This window comes from Suncus etruscus, chromosome 6 (genome assembly GCF_024139225.1).
Source record: "Suncus etruscus isolate mSunEtr1 chromosome 6, mSunEtr1.pri.cur, whole genome shotgun sequence".
NCBI classification, from domain to species: Eukaryota; Metazoa; Chordata; class Mammalia; order Eulipotyphla; family Soricidae; genus Suncus; species Suncus etruscus.
Window position 1 is genome coordinate 126,956,979 of NC_064853.1, and position 20,145 is coordinate 126,977,123.

The following is a 20,145-nucleotide window of genomic DNA, read 5'->3' on the forward strand; positions in this document are numbered from 1 at the left end:
TATAAAAAATAAGAAACATTTCACAAGGATATGTCAATGGATTAACATACAAAAATATTCTCTAAATAGTGTCCACTTGCATTAATCACAATGGACTTATATTGAAACTCAGTAGCAAAGAACCCATTTGGAAAATCTCCAAATTTCATGAAAGTTTAACTCTTTCAAAACTACAGTTGAGTCACAGAAGAAACCAAAAGAGAATATAGGATAATTTTTGAAGTAATCATAAAATGAAAAACAAAACATCATAATTTCTGTAGTTAAGTAGAAGCAGTACACAGAGAGAAATGTATAGCATGGAACATGGAACAGGTAAAAATAATCATTTACTATTTCAATATAAAAATAAGACAAAGGATAAAAAGCTATGAATCATCAAACATTATCTATATTAATAATGAGCAATCAGAAAAAAAAGTTCCACAAATTTAAATGGTAATTTGGAAGCATTTAAACTGTAATTCATAACTGTAAATAAAATGGGCACACTTTGCAAGTACAAACTCAAAAGCTCACTTAAATAGTTGAATCAAGAATTAAGGATCTCTAAAAATATTATAAAAATAACAATTTTACTTAAATTTTAATGAGAGTCTAGAAATAAATTAATTCAACTCTGCCTATTTTAATGCAGCAATAAAAATGAAACCTGAAAAAATTCTGAAGAGAGTTCCTTTATTCCAATTTATAATCTGGTTCCTAATATTATTAGTATGATAAATCCAAAAAAAATTTCTAAGAAACAAAATTTTTAAATGTATGAGCAAATTATATACAGAAATACAACGTAAGAAATCAACAGTATTTAGAATTCATTCTAAGAATGGATAAACTTACCACATAACAACATTAAAGAACATATTCATAATGATCTCAATCAATTCAGGAAAAATATTTGTCTATTTTATTTTTATTCATCTATTTTCAACACACCACAATGATGTCATTTCTCAGTATAATAGACATATAAGAGAATTTTTGATCTAATGAAGGGCATTTAAAGGACAATAATAAGTCTTCTATTTCATTAAAATACAAGGCTAAAAATCTATATTATTAGTTTTATTGAACACTAAGATGAAAATATATATAAAACTGGAATTACAACAATCAAAACTGGAATAACAACAATCAATAACTATCAGGAGAAAAAAGAGACAAATGATTAACAAATAATAAGGGTAAAAATTAAAAATATGTTAATATATTCTAAAAACAAAAGACTAGATAATTCTATTTATAGATGACATTCTCAGAATGTATAGAAAGAAATGATTGCCAGAAGTAAGGAATAAGGGAGATAATTGTGAGCTCTGAACATATTCTATATATAGTTGTAGGATTTACATCATAATATTAGTCAAAACATGTCAAAATTGGCAATTAAAAATGATAATTTTTTTGCTTTTAAATTACATGTAAAATATTTTAATGGTTATAAATTAAGGAAAATAAACTGGACCTATTTAAATATGATAGGCACAGTACAGAATAATATTGACATACTGCTGGGGGTTGTATTTAGCCATCAAATTGCCTCATTCATTTTGGACAGTTTAAGCCTAAAGTATTTATAGTTATATTGTAGGTGAAAAGTATATTTTGTAAGTAAAATAATTTTATGCAAATATTTATTGAATGGATGTTATTAAATTGTTGCAGTCTTCCAATGCAGCCCATTAATAAATAGACTCACTTTATTATTTTCTCTATTACTTGAATGGTTTTATTCTATATCATTCTATTATTTCCTATCATAATAGGGTATATATATATATATATATATATTTAGATGCTATGAAATATATATGATACAAATATATGTAGTACAAAATCATAATCTCTCAAAGAGACTAGAATTTATGTGGTCTCTAGTAATATACAGGCTATTTCCAAACAATGATGAAATATTTTTAAAATATCATTATTTAAGCACCATGATTACCAGCATGTTTGTAATTGGGTTTAAAAGATGAAAAAGAGGGCCGGGAGAGATAGTACAGTGGCGTTTGCCTTGCAAGCAGCCGATCCAGGACCAAAGGTGGTTGGTTCTAATCCCGGTGTCCCATATGGTCTCCTGTGCCTGCCAGGAGCTATTTCTGAGCAGACAGCCAGGAGTAACCCCTGAGCACCGCCGGGTGTGGCCCAAAAACCAAAAAAAAAAAGAAAACCCACCTTCACCAGTGCAAACTTCCCATCACCAATACCCCCCACCCCCATTTCCCTCCTACCTCACTCCTGGGCTGTATTCATGACAGGCATTCTACTTCTTTCACTCATTAACATTGTCATGATAATTGTTAGTGTAGATATTTCTCTAACTGCACTCATGACTTTTTGTGATAAGTTCTACTTGGGTTCGTACTTCCAGCCCTCATCTCTATTGTCTCTGGGTATTATTACAATAATGTTTTTTTTTTAAATCCCATAGATGAGTGAGAATATTCTGTGTATTATCTCTCTTTCTGACTTATTTCACTCACCATGTTCATTCATGTATAGGAAAATTTATGATTTTATCTCTCTTGACAGCTGCATAGTATTTCATTGTGTATATGTACCACAGTTTCTTTAGCCATTAATCTGTTGAAAAGCATCTTGGTTTTCCAGATTCTGTCTATTGTACATAGCACTGCAATGAATATAGGTAGGCAGAAGGCATTTTTGTATTGTGTTTTTGTGTTCTTAGGTTATATCCCTAGGAGTGATATAGCAGGATCATATGGGAGTTCCATTTCCAGGTTTTTGAGGAATCTCCATATTGTTTTCCATAAAGGCTGAACTAGAGGACATTCTGATTAGCATGAACGAGAGTTCCTTTCTCTCTACATCCTCACCAGCACAGTTATCATTTGGATTTTACCTTTGTGCATGGTATGAGATGGAAGTCCAAATTCACTTTTTTGCATTTGGCTGGCCAGTTGTCCCAATACCACTTGTTGAAGTGACTTTCCTTGCTCCATTTTGCATTTTTGTTTCATTATCAAAGATTGATTTATTGTATGTCTAGGGAACATTCTCTGAATATTCAAGTCTATTCCACTGATATTAGAGTCTGTCTTTATTCCAATACCATGCTGTTTTAATGACTATTGCTTTGTAATGAAATTTAAAATAAAGAAAAGTGACACTGCCCATATTCTTTTTTATAAGTGTTGCTTTAGATATTCATGTGGATATATTGTTCCAAATGAATTTCAGGAGTGTTCATTCCACTAATTAAAATCTCACAATAAGATGGGAATGGAAGAAACTTTTCTCATTATAGTCAAGGCCATTTACCACAAGTTAATGACAAATATTATTCTCAATGGAGATAAACTGAAAATCATACCTCAAAATCTGGCATAAGACAATGTTGCCCCCTCTCACCACGTCTATTTATTAGTGCCAGATGTTCTTGCTATAGCAATTCGGCAAGAAAAAGGTATTGAGGACATTTAGATTGGAAAGGAAGAAGTCAAGCCCTCACTATTTGCAGATGACATGCCACTATATTTAGAAAACCCTAAAAACTCTACCACAAAGCTCTGGAAACAATAGATTCATATAGAAATGTGGCAGGCTATAAAAGTAACACACAAAAATCAATGACCTTCTTACACACTAATTATGATAGAGAAAAAATGGACATTAAAATGGACATTATTAGTGCCACACAAACTACTGGCAGTCATCTTAAATATAGAAGTGAAGGACCTATACCAAAACAAAACAAAACAAAACAAAAAACTACACAGGTCCGGAGTGGTGGTGTTAGAGGAAAGGCATCTGCCTTGCAAGCATCAGCCTAGGATTGACTGTGGTTCGCTTCCCTTGCTTCCCATATGGCCCTCCCAAGTCAGGAGCGATTTCTGAGCTCATAGTCAGGAGTAATCCCTGGTCATCACTGGGTGTAGCCCAAAAAACAAAAACCAAAACAAAACAATACAAAGAAAAAACTACAAACCCTCTGCTTCAAGAAATAAAGAAGACACCAGGAAATGGAGACACATATCCTATTCATGGATTGGGAAAATTAACATTAAAATGCCAATACTCTCTGAAGCTTTGTACAGTTTTAATAAAATTCCTCTAGGGATACCTATGATGAAATATTTTACTGGTTGTTCCATTCTGTACAATAGAACTGAATTTTTTTTCATCTGATCTTATTGAAGAACAATGAATATATTTTAAGATTGCACTGAAATAAGCAAGATTAATTGAAATAGAGGCTTAAAATATCTCCCAATTCATATTATGAACCAACTAAAGAAAATAAAATAATTTGAATGATCTTTTATGATGTTAAATTTTATTTAATACTGGAAGTGATTACTTTATTTTTAGAAAAATATTTGGGTGGTGAGGATTAAAGAAAAAGAATATCATTTATATATATGTAAAATATTTTGTCATCAGTGAACACTTTGAAGTAACAAAACAAAAGTATAGAGGATGATAGTTCAAATGGAAGTAACTGACATTTCATAAAAAGATTAATCATTTCTTAGATAGTGTTCAGGTGTGTGTGTGTGTGTGTGTGTGTGTGTGTGTGGTGTTGAGTGTGAATCAGGTTCTCATCTTTGTCAGGCCTGTGCTCACTCAAATTCCTGGGTATCAAATAATGTTTTTATCAAAGTGCTTGAAATTACAGGCCTACAAAATTACAATGCCGAAAGGGAATAGATTCAAATGTTTCAAAAGCTAAGCCAGAGGTAGGATGTATAAACCCAAAACTTACTCACACATGGAAATAATTGTGATAGCTCTGCTCTTTGGGATACTGAATAGAAAGTCCTGGATGGTGGTTCAGAGGCTTAAAGTATGACAATGGCAAATCCGAAGACTTGAGCTATTAATCCCTGAGTCTTCACTTACGCCAAGGTGATTCTGACTGTCCCACACTGAGATTGCAAAAGAAATACAGAAGGGACTGAACCATACATAATACAGTGTTTGGACACTTGTTTTGAGACAGCCAGCCCAGGTTTGTTCCCTGGAATCCCACTTCTCCCCTGAGTACAGAGCCAGGTGTATGCCCTAAGCACTGCCAGGTGTGTCGCCAAAAGCCAAATAAATAAACAAAAGGAATACAAAGATGTTTATTTTCCAGATACCCTTTTAAACATGATGCTAGGTTAAAGAGCCAGATAAAAGTAGAAAAGTATCTAACTACAAACAGAAAATAAATTCTAGTAAGTCCATAATAAATATCATGTAACTGCAAGTTAGTAAATTAACTTGAAGAGCAATTCTTTAAAAATGAACCAATGTTTTGCCTACAAGAATTTAGAAATATTGATATATAACATGCATGACCATGATGTCTGCTTTCTACTGAAGGCCTGTATAAAAATTCCTTGTAGCCTTGGCTCCCAGTGAAATGTGAATCTGAAATATTTGGACTCAAGCGTTTCATTTCATTATTGTGTGCTGATTGTTCATGTGCATCCTTCTAAGAAAATGTAGAAACATGCCTTCTGTAAATCCGCTTATTTCAAACTAATACTCCAGTTTTAAAAAATCCATAGTGGTAAGATACAATTAAAATTATTGTTAGGAAAGATAGCACAGCGGCGTTTGCCTTGCAAGCAGCTGATCCAGGACCAAAGGTGGTTGGTTCTAATCCCGGTGTCCCATATGGTCCCCTGTGCCTGCCAGGAGCTATTTCTGAGCAGACAGCTAGGAGTAACCACTGAGCATCGCTGGGTGTGGCCCCAAAAAACAAAACAAAACAAAAAAAATTATTGTTAAAAATCATCTTGAATTTTAATTCCTGTAATCAGAAGAGCAAAAACAAGGAAGCCAAGCAAATAAAGAGAATCGGTGCTCTGTTTGTCCAAACTCATGACTAATCTAAATATTGGCTAGCAAAGAGAAAAATACTTTTAAGATATCTACGATGTTAAGAATCATCCTGAAACAGGTCTGCTTATGCAAAAACAGAAAGCAAAGAATAGAGGAATTACCAAGAGTCCTGGAACTTCGCTATTTACTTCCACTTCTTTCTTATCTAATTAACTTAGCCTTTTCTTCTTTGAAAATATGAGCCTTTCAAGTCTTCTCTCTGTTACCAGGCAAAACTCTTAAGTCATTTCATAAATGACATTTCATGCATCTTTTAAGCCTGCTTTCTTAGAAAACAGAAACTCAGACTTGTGCAAAACTTACAAGTTCCTAAGGACCCTGCTTTTGCACCCACTTCTAATTGCAAGCTCTTTTAGCATGTGTTTAATAATTTAACTTGTATAATTTGACTTTAAAAATTAGTCTCATATATTCCCATCCTTTTCCAATAATAAAGTTAGTCTATATATCAGGATATAGAGTGATGTTAAATTTAAAATAATTTTATGTTTTGTGATCATAGAGACAGAAAACAGTTTTTTTTTTCTTGTTGGAATCATGAGGAGCAGGGAGAGAGGAAAAGAAAATCGAGGTTCAAATTGTCAGTAACAAACAAGTTATCAAAGAGAGGTAATTTACCACCCCTAGATGATACTTAGGGTCATATTGCAAGCTTAGACAAAGGAGATAGATTCATCTGATAATTCTCTCACAATAAATACAAATACTGAATCATTAAAGCAATGCTATGGATCATTTAAAGTTATTAAAATTTGTCCTGGTTCAGTCATGGTACCACAGTTAATACCATGAGCATCCCAGGAGTACAGAGCCAGAAGGGGGTCCCAAATATCACATCTATAAAAAATAATATATCAACACACATACACAGGTAGCAATTTTGCTCATTTTATATAAAATATTATCTTAAAAATGTTGAAGAAAATCAAGGCCATTTTGTGAATGTCGGTTCTTTTAGCTATAAGCAAGGAAAATTAGAATAAGTATATTGATTATTCCACTAGTGTTAATATGTCAACAATGAAAGTTTAAGCATATTTTTTTTGTTTTTTTGTTTTGTTTTTTGAGCGTGTTTTTGTTTTTGTTTTGTTTTCTTTTCTTTTTTGGTTTTGGTTTCAGTTTTTGGGTCTCACCCAGTGACACTCAGGGGTTACTCCTGGCTATGCACTCAGAAATCGCTCCTGGCTAGGGGGCCCATATGGGACGCCAGGTATGGAATCAGGTCTGTCGTGGCTCTGCTGCATGCAAGACAAACGCTACTGCTGTGCTATTACTCCTGCTCCAAGTACATTTTTTTTTTTGGCTAGCAAAGATTCCATTTTAAAGATAAATAAAATTAGCTACCAAAAATTGATAAATAGCAGTCAAATGGATCCATAGAGAATATTACATCTTAGAAGTCGATTAAATATTGAAGATAATTTAACTTACTCAAATCCCCAAAATTTTAAGCATATTCCTACTCTCATTTCCTTTGGGAATGTGCTAAATTTTCTGTAAGATGAAGCAACCAATAGAGAGAAAACCCAGAAAGAAGGAAAATTCTGTAACACATATAGGGAGACAGCTACAACTTGACCTCATTTACTTTGATCTACATGAGGAAAAAGTGGAAAAAAGTTTAATGATCAAATGTTTAGACTCACATCAAAGAAATGAATCATTCTTGTTGGATTAGCAAAGAGGAAGGTTAACTGAGTTCTTTAAATCAAACTTCATTTTCTGTTTTTATTTTTACTTAGGCCATAGGATTTGGCCTTTAAATGCTCCTAAATAAAAAGTTTTTTTTTCCAGTTGAAAATCAGACATGGAAAATAAAAGTTAATAATAGATGTTTATCTTCTACAGCATGTGATGAATTATAATTATATCTAGAAATAGTCTTCCTCGGTTGGTAAATCTCTGCCTAGAATAAATCAAATTTGTCATGTCCATTTTGTATTTTGTTTGTCTTGTGCTATTACTAATGTTCCAGCTTTGAAATCTCAGTGATCCTTTATGTGAGCCATGAATTTCTGTTCAAGATGAGTATAAAACTCATTTCTCCACATTCTGTTCTCTTCTTTCCTTTTGATTACATCTTCTTTTATATAAATGTAAATACATAACTAATGTTAATATATAAAGTAAAGACTTCTTGATGAGATTTATATCATCAGAAATGTTTAGTGGTTTAAATCCATATCTATACTAAATGTGAACTGGGGGAGGTTGTCTAGCTAGGATAATTTGAAACGGGTGAGGATAGATTTCATCCCCATAAACTTTCATAATTCATCTCTCTTTGAAGTCTCATAAATTTCTACTGGTCAAGATTCAATCTACGGTACTATCTTTTAGGTTTCAGGAGTCCTCCTAGAAAAATAAATATTCTTGGAAGAAAGAATTTTAGGAAAAATAATTGAAGTGATGAACATAATTGTTTCTCAGTCTTTGGCTAATATCAATTGCAGCCATGAACATAAGTATGTGGGTTTTTTCACAAGACATGCCACCATGTAAGTTTTTCTGAGAGCCTTGAGGGAAGAACTGATACCATTTTGAAAGGAAAAGATCTATTTAAGGTCTCAATTTAAGACACTGATGTTTTGCCCCTCTGCAAACAGAGGAAGTATACAAATTTGTGTGACTAGAAAAAGCAGACAATGGAAAGGAATTACTTATAATATACATAATTGAATAAGCATTTTAAGGAAAGGCTGCTAGTTTTCAATCACTATCTTGATCCCCTCAAATTGCACATAAGGCATTGGTTTTGGAAAATGATAGTGAGTGTTAGACATCTACAATGACCTCTTCTTTCTTCTATGCAGAAAAAGAAATGCAACTAGCACTAAAGATTAAGAGAAATTTCAAAATATTAAGAAGCTGTTCATTTAGTAATCAAGGTAAAGGCATATAAATGGCATTGTAAAAAATAGGACAAAGCATATCTTCTAGATTTTATGTGTATAAATATTTTTCTATATTACTGTCACACTGCCATTGTTAAGTATGCATGTGTTCTTAGTAATTTGACTTTTAAATTCTGCACAGAAGATCCAGAGAGAAAAAAAGTAGAGGAAATAAGATACTTGACTTGCACATTTATAACCTGGATTGAAATCTGACTCCCTATCTTTTCCAGAAGATCCACCAGAGTAATACATACTGGAGTTCAGTCAGGAGTAAGCCCTGAGAAAGCTAGATGTGAAATAAAAATTCCAAATAGATGAGAAAATAAGGCCACTGTAGCAAGCAATCTTGGTATTTGTGCAGGTCCTAGGACAAGGCCTAGGATAGAGTCTTTAAGATTTTTGAGGTACTTTTCCAACATTGTTGGTGTGTTCAGTTTTCTGTATCATGTGCTCCATGTTTTTGCTCATTCCCTAAGCCGAAGTCTAGGAAATTATGGTTCCAAAGATTCTGCTCCGGCTCTGTTGTTAGAATTGGGCCTCTGTACTAAGAAATCTTGATTTTTGTAAGAGACCTGGACTATAGCCTAGGGTAGGGTTTTCCTTAATGGTCTCAAGGTACATTCTGCCCAGTCACGTTGTCAAAGTCAGTTTTCTGTAGTTAGTGCTATTATTTTTCATAGTTCAAAGGACGATACATTTTCTGATTTCCACTTAATGTTAGGTGATGTGATAGGACCTCCTGGTCTTAGGTCAAGTTGTCATTTCCTCGCTGTCCTCGTTGTCATATTAACACTGGCACAATTCTCCCAATGGAGCTTAGTTCCTGGTGTTGAAGGTACTTGTTTCAGTTCTACATCTGGGATCTGGGGTTTAAGAATGAACTAACACTGTCCAATCTCGTGGAGACTGAGTTGTATCCACATGACGTATGTCCAGGATGGGAGGCACCCTTGTACAAAAAGTGTGAGTTCTTATCCTTAGAAGATAAGATCTTTTGTCTGAGTCCATGATTTCCCCGTATTTACTGTATGCAAATACCAAGATTGCTTGTTACAGTGGCCTTATTTTCTCATCCACAACTGAGAGGAAAGGTTCCTGACACCACAAAACAAAACAAAACAAAACAAAACAAAACAAAAAAACCTGGGGTATGGCAATGAGAAGGTATGGAGCCAGTGGTTGTTCCCATGACAATATGCTTCAAGAGTGGAGAAACCCTGAATCTCTTAGGCCACGGGAATTTCCTTCCTTCCCCGATACTTACTGTGCCTATACAAAAAAAAAGGTGAGGTAACATCAAACCCTGCCACTGCAGCACTTTTTCTGGTTTTGTTTTGTTTTATTTTTTGTTTGTTTTTTGATATTATTTTCCTTATCTTTTTTTTCCACTTTTTTTTCTTTTTCACTTTTGTACATATTATTTGATTTTTTTTTTAGTAGTTGATACCAATTTTTTTTTCTCTTTTCCTTAACCTTTTTATCTCCAACAGAATAGCATAACTTGAATCATTCAGCCTCATAACTTGAGGGGGGGAAAGAATGATACCAGGACCAGTCATATGAATATGTTGTGTAAATAAAAAATGACCAGACTGGAACACCAAACAGAATAGATACCCAACCTATAACAAGCTGTAAGGTGGAGACCAGTTGCATTAGGATTCTGGGGGGTAAAGGAGGGATATGTGGAAGACATGCTGGGAACAGGAGTGGAGGGAGGACAACATTGCTGGTGGGAATGCTCTTCATTCATTGTCACTATGTACCGTAAATAATTCTGTGTAATGAACTTCAGTCACAATAAAAAAAAAAAAAAAACTAACCTCTTAAGGAAAAAAAAATTTAAATAGAGATTAAGCCCATATAAAAAAGTATTCATGTGAGTCATGAAAGCATATACTCCACCTCCACCATAAAAAGTCTTCTATTTGGAGGTGGTATGATAGTGCAGTGGTAGGGGTGTTTGCTTTGCATGCGGCTGATCCAAAATGGACCTCTGTTTGATCCCCGGTGTCTCTTAAGATCTCTCAAACCAGAAGCAATTTCTGCGCACACAGCCAGGAGCAACCCCTAAGCATCACTGGTTGTGCCAACCCCCTAAATAAAAGTCTTTTATTTGCTTTTTTCCATGCCTACTAGTTTCCTAGATAGGGTGCTGGTTTCTCACTGGAAGTCTTCAAATAGCTCAGTGCCATATGCTATATTAGTGAAGAACATGAAAATTGAATCCAGACTAAGTTAAGAGAGGAAAAAAAGGGGCTGGAGAGATAGCACGGAGGTAAGGTGTTTGCCTTGCATGCCGAAGGATAGTGATTCGAATCCCAGCACCCCATATGGTCCCCCGAGCTTGCCAGGAGCGATTTCTGAACATAGAACCAGGAATAACCCCTGAGCACTGCTGGTGTGACCCAAAAACCAAAACGAGAGGGGGGGAGAGAGGTAGGAGAAAAATATAGAGGTTCATATGCTGCTTGAGACACACTTCTGTTTTTCACTGACATTATTCTCAGCCCCATCCAAGCTCTTTTGATCAAATTATATTTATCATCATATTTTTAGCTTGTTCAATGCCTAAGCTATGCATCTATTCAAGGTATACAAGAGAATTTTTAATATAAAGATAGGTTCATGTTCTGTCACATATGAATCAGCATATTCCATCTTGAGGCAAAAGGAAAATTTACTTAAACCACAGACTTCATGAGGATATCTGCAATGCCCAACTCTAAATGCTGGGTACAATAAAAGCAATGGCCAAAAGACTTAGTACAATGGAGTATGATAATTTATTTCATTCAAAACATGGAGACAAAAAGCAAGGTCACAGCCTCTAAACTTAGAAATAAGTTAGGTCTTTAATAATAAAAATAGATAATATTTATTATTAAGTTAATGTCAGAAATGGACTTCCATGTTTAATTTGCATAATGTTATTCAGTATTTATAAGAAGTACCAGAAAACACTTTAGGGCTTATCATTAAATGGCAAGGTAATGTGGGCTTGAAAATTTTATCAATTGTCAAAGACCATTCAAGTGGCATCAAGGTGGCAGGCTAAATGAGAATCCAAGAAGGCAAAGAGAAATATTTATGTAAAACACAAAGACAGATTAGATATATAAAATCTTTGACAATGAGACAAGTAATTCCTCCTGACTGAAGATAAGGCACCAAGCAGATAAGACATTATTCTAAAAGAGGTTTGATCAGATAAAGCAATAAGGAACAAAGTATGATTGTATAGAGAATATTGTAATGCAGAGATCCCCTGGGCTAATGCACACAAGTTACAGTTGCATAGAAGAATTATAGCCATTGTTGTAGTTCTGAAGCCATTGTTGAAGACTCTATAGAAGATAGTTTGGAGAGTTCTCCAAAAGCTGAACTAGAATTGCCATAGGCCACTGCAAATTCATTCCATGACATCTATTCCAAGAGCTCAAAAACTTTAACTTGAAATAGTGCACATCTATGTTTCTCACAGTTCTATTCATGAAAGCCAAGGAACTCAAGTAACTATGAAATATTACTCAGTTCTTAGAAAAGATGAAACCATGACTTTTGCTACAACTCAAATGAAACTATAGGGAGAAATGGAACTGCAAGAGAAGTAAGTCAGAGGGAGAAAACAAATATATCTGATCTGCCATATATAGTATATAATGAAGCAAAATAAGGGAATGGATGGTACATCACAACCACTTTTTAGACATTAACATCAGCTGATATTGCTAAGGGAAAGAGGGAAAGAAAATATTGCTTAGAAGTGACATTAGTTTAATAACAAGGGGTCTTGGACCCCTTGGTGTTGGTGGAGGAGGAATACTTGTTTTCCCTAAATATAAACATTAACCTAGGGCTGGAGAGAGAATATAGTGGATAGGGTATTTGCTTTGTATATACAAAATCAAATTCAACCTCCAGCAACTCATATGGTCCCCAAACACTTCCAGATGTGATTCTTTAGCTCAGAGACAAAGAAAGCCCTGAGCAGCACAGGGTATGATCCCAAAACAACACCAAAAAGAACTAAACAAAGCAAAACAAAACAAACAAAAAACACATAAGCCTAACTGTAAACATGCTACCTATTATAGTAAAAATGTTTTTCAATGTATTCTTTTCAAAATGTATTTGCAATGGCAATGTATCCTTTATTGGAATTGATTGTGCAATTCAGTTTGTGCAGCACCCTCTGGATATATTAATAGTATATTCTGGTGTAGGAGTAGTGACGCAAGCAGTAAGGCTTTCAACCTTCATGTGATTGACCTTTCATTCATAGACATTTTAGAGTATACAACATTTTTTATTTTTCATGAGATGTGTGCAGCTAACTTTTGAAAAAAAAAAAAACTTCCTTAGGCTTCATGTTAGCTAGGTACAGGTCTACTTTTTACATCCTGATACCATATTTACTTATAAAATATTATTTCTAAACCAAGTGTACTAGGGATAGAGGCCTTCAGTACAAGTTTACCCCTAAATGAATAATTTTCATCTCTATTTTATGCCAACACAATTTGATGCCATTATTCATTTATCTGGAGCAGAAAAGATTTTTATTTCTTTCATTTATTTATGAATAAAAGTAGATCTTGAAAGTATTAAACTCAGAAAGTTAAAGTGGGCACTAAATACCCTACTTGTATTTATTTTTTATTAATTTTTTATTTTTAATTATGAGAGCAAAGATGCAAAGAAAGAGAACAAGGCAAAGTTAAAGTGGAAGGACAATCACCCATAAACAGAATTCTCAGTAGTCCCATTGCTGATATCTTAACTTTGAACTTTCAGCTAAAGAACATTAAGAAAAATAAAACAGAACTCATGTACAATTACTTTGTCCCTCAAGTCCCCAGATTGTAGTACATAATATTTCTTAGCAGCACACAAAGCAATCTAAAGACATAAAACTTACATAACTCCTTAAACATTGAAGGCAAAGTACTTTTTTACATTTCCATGCACATGCATATTAGTTTAAGTTAACCTCAAAAGTTTAAGTGGGTTGTTTTTCTTAAGGATCAGAGTCAAAGGAGCACAGTAAAAACGGTGTTAGAGTGGCAATTATTGTTTGCATAGGCCCACCAAAATATGAGGGATATGGAAAGGAAAAGCCTTGGCCTAAATGCAAGGAGACCCAACCCATAAAGTTTCTCTGAATAAGACCAACTCTAGGCTCCAGGCAAACTAGTTTGTCCAATCCAGATCATTGTCTGTAGTTCCAATACAGTTTTATTTTTCACACAGTCTCTGTTCTTGGTATTATGTTTCTGTATTAAAGATTCTGGAATCTGCATATCCTATATTGCTGTCAGGATGGTGCAGAGGATCCTCTTGTTTCACCTCACAATTAAAGGGCAATGCAGAGTACCCTGTCCTGTAAGCAGGTCGTTGTTGTTGTCAAGTCTTCTTAGTGTTAAGGGAAGTCTCATTTGAGCAGGTCGATGTCAGAGCCGTGGTAGGGTCTTCCCTGGTAGATGATTGCTTCCAGGTGTTGTTATAAAAGACATTGGATGTTTTGTAGATAGCTTTCCTGGTTCAGGGGTGAATGGAGGATGCCCATTCTTCTGAGGCCTGTGCCAGGTCATTATATCAATGTTCAGGGTGTAAGGCCCCATTGCACTACGAGATTTGTGTGTTCCAAACTCTATTAGATAAGAACTTATTTGTATGTATAGTATTTTCCCATTTTAATGTGCCTATGCAAACAAGGAACAATGCCACGTGGCGTTATCAGCGCATATGTGGGCCATAAGGACAAGTCCAACAATCCCCATGACATGGTTCATGTGGGAGGGCAGAATCTGTTGGGGCAGGAGGTCGGTCTTGGTGCCTAACCAATTAAAGAACTGAGGGTAAAGAGGGTTAATTAAGGGGAAGATAACAAATCTGGATTGGGAAATGAGGGGGTAGAAGGGGCTCTGGTGTGGCAGAGGGGAAATATATCAGAGGGCTATATACATTGTATAGATGAATAGTTTATGGATTAGGCTTGGCAGTCAGAGAGGACTATTGTATAGGAAGTCACGTCTACATATACACTGATTTTAGAGACCTATTTAAATATTATCCTCCAAATCTAGGGAATTCCATTTTTTCTGCTAGAAACAGTTGAGAATTGAGAATATTTTGGGTGTTGTTAAAAAGTATGAAAATGAAATTTTGAAAATGAATACTAGTAAGAAGAGAACTCCTGAATGGAGTCCCATCTGGCATGGGGGATCTCAGTCCCCTGGACTAAGTGGTCAGCCTAGGGGGCCTATGGCTAGCTGTCCTGCCCAGAGCCCCCAACATGCCAGCTGAAGAGAAACAAAAGAACTGGCATGTGGAGTCTTCTGGATGCAGCCCCTGCCTCTCCTACCTGTATTTATAATGGGGTATAAAGAGGCAAATAAATTTAAGATTCCTGATTCAGAAGAATGTTGCTGAATATTTGCCAGCTACACAAACATCTTGAAATTCAGTTGGAAGCATAAAAAAATTAAATAAAATGGCATGATGTCTGCCTTCAAACAGCTTCTATTTGAATGTAAAAAAAATGGTACCTTAAAGAAACTGGTAAATTCTATTTAGCAGAATTCTAAGGAAGGAGCGATAAATAGCAGGCCAGTATCCTCTGGGATTCTAGCTGTCTTTGTTGTACAAATATAGTTTGATAGTGACAAGGATATACTAAGTAAAACTTATAATAATAAAATTTTAATTATGAAAGTGAAGAAAATTTTGAAGGAAAATTCTCAAGGGAGTATTAGGAGTACAGAATTTACAAACTGACATTGATATAATCTGTTCTTGGTTTCCTAGCAGACTTGGTCACTCATTTCTTTTTGACTTGCATTTTCCACTAAGTTGCTGGGACCACACTATGCATTTTCCTTCTACCTCATTGATGCTTTACTAGGACTTACTCTACTTTCTTTTTTTTAATATGTAATTTTTTTTGTTTGTTTTTGGGCCACACCCGGAGGTGCTCAGGGGTTACTCCTGGCTGTCAGCTCAGAAATAGCTCCTGGCAGGCACGGGGGACCATATGGGACACCGGGATTCGAACCAACCACCTTAGGTTCTGGATCAGCTGCTTGCAAGGCAAACACCGCTGTGCTGTCTCTCTGAGCCCAATATGTAATTTTTATTTTGATCATAGTGGCTTAATAACTTTCATAGTAATATTTTAGATACATATTAACATTAAATCAGGGGAATTCCCATCACCAAATTTGTCTTCCCTCCACTCCAGTTTCTATCTCGCATCCCATGTCCCCCACCCTCATGTCCTGACTGCTAGAATGAGTGGTTCCCTCTGTGTCTAGCTTACTATTTAGTGATCATACAACTGTTTGGTCTTGGTACCCTCCATTATTTCCCCCTCTATTTGAGAGGCAGAACTAGATAGTTCCAGTTATGTGGTTTTGGTTGGAAAAAAAAAAAAAGCAATAAAATGGGGTAAAAATCAAATAAGCCAAAAATGGGCAGAGTCCTTCTAGAGGTTCTCAACCCCAGTTTGAGAGAGGAAAGGGAAAAAAGAATTGAAACACCACAACAATACAAAAGGAAATTTTAAATAAAATATCCAGTGAACACTACAGCAATAAAGACAAGCACCACATAATAGCTACAGTCCTGAAATAAAAACATAACAGAGAGCAAAAAGGAAAAAGAAAAAAAAATATGGAGACGCCAACTTCAATATCCACACCAAAACAAAGAAGTTAAATAAAAAGTGAATAAATAAATAGATAAATAAATAAATAAAGATTATTTTGTGCTTTTTATTTTTCCTGCATAGGCACAGTAAATATTGGGGGACATTAGACAGGGAATTCCCTTGGCCTAGAAGATACAGACCTAAGAGATACACCCTTGAAGTATACTATTATGGGATTAACTATAGACCCTTTGCATTTTCATTTACTCTCTCCTCAGTGCTTTTGTGGTATTTGGAAGTCTCCTGCTCTGTCATGGGTGTTAGAGTCAGACCTCTGTATCTAGAGATCTCAGTATCTGCCCAGGTCAAGGAATGGAGCTTATGATGAGATCTATTTTTGTGGTTCTAGAAGTTCTGTTCCTTCAGTGTCATTTTAATTCATCTTCTGTAGTTGGTGGTCTTGGTTATTGCACTGATCCTAGGATGGAGCCTGGGGTAAAGTCTTTCACTATGTTTCCAGATGATCCATTCAGTTGAAATTATCTCAGTCAAATCTACTTTCTAACCTGTAGCTGGTCTCAGATTCAAGTCCTTATTATCCTTGGCTTGTGTCTCTTCTCTGTTTTTATTTCTCTGTCATGCCACCAGTCTTAAAACCTTCACCAGGTGCTTTACCACACAATAGCTAGATTTTTATCCTGGGTACATACCTCCAAAACAAATTCATATTTATGAATTCATATATATATATATGAATATATATTAGGCATATCTGAGGAAGTCAGTTTGGCTAAGACATCACTGATACACCAATTTCCCCTATTAAAATCTCCATCTCTCCTGATATTTGACCTTGATCCAATCACAGCCTGCCCCATCCCACTGCAAGGCTGCTGCTTGTTTCCAGTTGCAGAATAAAGACATAAAGAGTTATAATTTTGATTTATCTATTTTTTTCTCACATCACATTCAATCTGCTAAGAAGCCCAGTTGGCTCTAATTTGAAAATACATCCTGGAACCCAATAAAAAAGACAGCAAAAAGAACAGACAGTTCACAGAAATAGAACAGCTAATGGCCCTTCAATGCATGAAAAGATGTTCACTTTCACTCATAATAAGATAAATGAAAATTAAAACTATACTGAGATACTATTTCTCTTGTAGTTTGTTGGCAAAATTTCAAAAGTTTGACAGCAAAGTCTGTTAGAAAGGTTATAAAGAAAAACAGCATGCTCATACTTTTGACATTGGGAACACAAAGTGATACTTGAATGAAAAAGAATAGTGCAATATTAAATAAAATGACAAATGCATTACCTTTGTGGACCAATAACTCTAATAATTTTTTTCTGGAGTTTAATCTATATACATATATATGGCCACATATTTAATCATACATATGCCAAGGTTATTCACTTGTTATTTGTAACAGCAAAATATTGAAAACAATCCAATTAACCAATAAGTGGTACATAAGTACAATAAAATCTAAATGAGTTTTTTTATTAATGTGAAAGAGAACATGATCTGATATTGTATAACTACGAGGCTGGAGGGATCCTGCATTATGATTTTGGTTTTTGTTTCTTCTTTTTGGGTCACACCCAGCAATGCTCAAGGGTTAATCCTAGCTCTGTATTGAACAATTACTCTTGGAAGTGCTCTGGGGACCATATGAAATTTCAGGATCAAACCTGAGTTGTTGTGTGCCAGACAAGTGCCCTCTGTACTATGGCTCATGCCCCTGTATGCCTGACTAAAATAAAATTATCCAAGAGCTGAATACTGTAAATTCTATGCCTTTTGGCATAGTGTATATATATACATATATATATATATATATATAAACAAAAGGAAATGTAGAGAGATAATCATGTAGGCTGGAGGGGATGCTGGGATCATTGGGGGAGGAAAGGAGTGCACTGGTGATGATATGGTATTAGAATTATGTTCATGAGAAACCACTATTAAGAGAATTGTAAACTGCATAGTATTAATTAAAAATAAAAACATTTTAAATGGAGATGTAAAAAAAATAAGGAAGAAGCTAATTTTAAAATTGGCTCTCTGATCTGGAGAGGACAATACTCATCGGGAGCCTCTCAATGAAGCAGTTGCTGATTGTGAGCAATTGTTTGGTATTCATGAGTTTTACAAATAAGTTTAATCTACTATAAAAGTAGACATCTGACATATGTACATAAACATACTCTGACTTAAGAGATAACTGCACTCATTATACTAGGTAGTTTGAGCTTTTTTCCCAAACAAATATGTGATTTTTGGGCTCTTTTTTATTCTTTAAAATAACATTAGTGCAGCCCCATCTCAGTGTTCTGGCAAAGAGCACAACCTGAAGAAATCTGGCTGGCAATGAGATCATCATTGAATCAAAGAAGCCATTTTTGTTCTCAGTTCAGTAATGCCATGCATTTCTTCTAATCAATAAATCCCAGTACAAAATTCATGCATAAAATTACTACCATACTGCAAAAGCTACAATGGGAAAGCCACATAGAACTCTACCATGCTTAGTAAATGAAGATGGTAGTGTTGAAGACCCCACTAGTTTCAGACACCTATCTAGATTCCCTGATAAGAATTTTAGAGAAAAAAAATATTGAGGATGTTCAAAGAACTGAAAGAAACCATAGAATAAACAGGCAATAAAATTCAAGAGGGTATTTGTAGAAATGAGAAAACTTCAAACAGAAATGACAGAACTGAAATACTTGGTAAGCAAAATGAAAAAAAAAGTACTGAAGTCCTTATCAGCAGTTAACAGCTGATGCAGACAGAATCATGAACTAGAAGATAAGTTTAATGATACCTCTAGGCAACAGCAGAAGTTGAAAAACAGCCATATAACAAATTAACATAAGATGAGAAAAATATTTAAAATAATTGAATAGATGAAGTAAAACTTTGAAATGAATTTAACATAAACAGCATGAGTAATTTGAGTCCAAGACAGTTAGGATAAAAACTCATGAAGAGTTAAAAGGCATCATTGCTGAGACATTCCCGGAGCTCAAGAGTGCATGCACCCACTTCCTGAATGCTCAAAAGTGCCAGATAAAAGAGACCCAAATAAAATCACTCCAAGGCAATCCTAATCACATGATGAAAAACTTAGATGAAGATAGAATACTGAAAGCAGCAAGAGCAGAGAAGAAAATTTTACACGAGGAAGCAAAAGGAAGGAAGGAAGAAAGGAAGGAAGGAAGGAAGGAAGGAAGGAAGGAAGGAAGGAAGGAAGGAAGGAAGGAAGGAAGGAAGGAAGGAAGGAAGGAAGGAAGGAAGGAAGGAAGGAAGGAAGGAAGGAAGGAAGGAAGGAAGGAAGGAAGGAAGGAAGGAAGGAAGGAAGAAAAAGAAAGAAAGAAAGAAAGAAAGAAAGAAAGAAAGAAAGAAAGAAAGAAAGAAAGAAAGAAAGAAAGAAAGAAAGAAAGAAAGAAAGAAAGAAAGAAAGAAAGAAAGAAAGAAAGAAAGAAAGAAAGAAAGAAAGAAAGAAAGAAAGAAAGAAAGAAAGAAAGGAAGGAAGGAAGGAAGGAAGGAAGAAAGGAAGGAAGGAAGGAAGGAAGGAAGGAAGGAAGGAAGGAAGGAAGGAAGGAAGGAAGGGAGAAAGAAAGAGAGAGAAAGAGAGAGAAAGAAAGAGAGAAAAAAAGAATTGGAAAAGTACCAACAAAACAGCCAGGAGGAAGGAAATAAAACTTGGAAAAGAAATTAATGAAGTGGACAG